The sequence below is a fragment of the Haemaphysalis longicornis genome, unplaced genomic scaffold (genome assembly GCF_048455015.1).
Source record: "Haemaphysalis longicornis isolate Haplotype H1 unplaced genomic scaffold, Haemaphysalis longicornis Haplotype H1 scaffold_5, whole genome shotgun sequence".
Taxonomy (NCBI): domain Eukaryota; kingdom Metazoa; phylum Arthropoda; class Arachnida; order Ixodida; family Ixodidae; genus Haemaphysalis; species Haemaphysalis longicornis.
Window position 1 is genome coordinate 51,023,486 of NW_027526385.1, and position 2,071 is coordinate 51,025,556.

The 2,071-nt window shown below is 43.9% G+C and overlaps 1 non-coding gene across 1 annotated transcript; it reads right to left on the reverse strand.

The window, feature by feature from the left end:
* Window positions 1-439: 439 nt before the first annotated feature.
* Window positions 440-512, reverse strand: Trnaa-ggc (transfer RNA alanine (anticodon GGC)). Its single transcript has one exon. It is a non-coding gene; the product is annotated as a tRNA-Ala (tRNA).
* Between the last annotated feature and the right edge of the window lie 1,559 nt (window positions 513-2,071).

The window sequence follows — 2,071 nt, forward strand, 5'->3', positions numbered from 1 at the left end:
TGTGGGCTGCACAAGGAAGCCAAGCACGTCATTATAGTAAAAACGTTATTTATGAGGTGGCTTCAGAAGTTGTAGGATTTAATCATACTCCTCTTAACCTACATTGTTTATTGTTGTCTTGAAACACCTCGACTTGCCCTGTGATGAACTATATCAGATGTACCTGTATGTATTACAAACCCTATATATATATATATATATATATATATATATATATATATATATATATATATATATATATATATATATATATATATATATATATATATATATATATATAGATGTAGCGAATCAGAATGGGAAATGAGGGGCTGGTTGAAAATAAGACAGAAATAAGAGTTGGCAGTCAAGAAAACCTCACAAAGCAAAGGGGGGGATGTGGTCGGTCATTGAAACAGATACAGAATTTGTAAAGAAAGAAAGACAGTGGAGAAAAATGCCCGCCAGGTGGGATTCGAGCCCACGACCTCCAGAATGCCGGTCTGATGCGATAACCACTACGCTACCGGCGGGGCGATTTTCCCCACCACTTTCTGGGCTATTTATGTTAAAGTATTCTTGTTTTCGGTGCTTGGGGGTGGTAGCCAGTGCCACTCGGACTAATTGGGGTGAAGGGGACCTTCTCTTTTACCCCTGGGCCATGACTCGAGTGTCTATGACATGTCAAGAGTGGTCGACCAGCGTTGAACCCTCTTAAGCTTCCTATGGCACCAATACTGTCAGATCATAGGCCCTCGCTAAGCACGTAGGGAATGAGAATGGGAAATCAGGGGCTGGTTGAAAATAAGACAGAAATAAGAGTTGGCAGTCAAGAAAACCTCAGAAAGCAAAGGAGGGGAGATGTGGTAGGTCATTGAAAGAGATAAAGAATTTGGCGGGCATTTTTTCTCAACTTTCTTTCTTTCTTTACAAATTCTCTGAACCAAATGAATCCTAACGGGTAGCTCATAGAAATATGAAAAGTAAAGGTACAAGGACATCACAAAGATTTTTTTACATGCGAGCCTGAGCGCAAGCTCATACAAATTTGGAAACGCGTAATAAAGCACAGCTACTACCTGACAGACTTGAAAAAATCCGGCTTTAAGTTATCCTTGCACAATTATAGGTCCAGGAGGCTCTCAAGAGTGAACGTTATTTTTTTTCAGTCTAACGCACACTGCATCCTCACACACTCTCACATGCTTAGAATAGAAGCTGCAATCTCCCGTTTCTTGCCTTGTAATGGCGAGCTCCCATTTCTGTCAGCTCCCGTCGCTCGGCAAACAGAACTAGGAAAATTTTGCTCTTGTAGCGTTTTATTCTAAACGACATCCCGGCACACAACACGTGTTCGGCATCATCGTTGCACTACTTAGGTCACATCACAATAACGCGAGATGCATTTTACATTTCTTTCCCGCACAAAGCCGCGTAACCTTTGTTCGAGCCAGCACAACGCCGCCCAAGGAGTGACCTCAGCCCGATGGTGTCGTCACCGCGCGGCGGGCAAACGCAACACATGAAGCTCACCCATTCAGTTAGGGAGGATGTTTGTGACCAGTAAAGCACTGAAGGACGCTGGCGTCAGAAAAAGCCCGCGCATGCTGCCCCCGGCAGGGTCAATTGTGCATAGGGTGCAAGTTACGGGCTATAGGGAGGACAATAAATAGGTTATAGAGATTACTAGGGATGATAAGATAGGACTCTGTAGCGAAAGGGAAGTTGAGTGGAAGTCCGGAGGAGACATTGACCTGTTGAGGTGCTGCAAGGCAGGTGTATTGACTAACAAGATGAGCTTCGGTGAGCTCAGGTGTGGAGGTACAGACGGCAAGTGATTTTACACGAACGGTGTTCGCGCCATAAGGAATCCTCCGCGCTTTTTTATACATATTTAGAATTACACAATCGGCCTTTTTCAAAACCTTACAGGAGAGGGAGAGATAAGGAAGGGAGATAGGGATACCACGTATAATGAAAGCCTGCATCAGCTGCAATCACTGTGCCTCTTTGATCCATTTGCGGAGGGTGGCTTAGCAGTGGAGAGTGTTGATGAACTGATCGACTTCGAATAGGAGATGCACCAAATTAT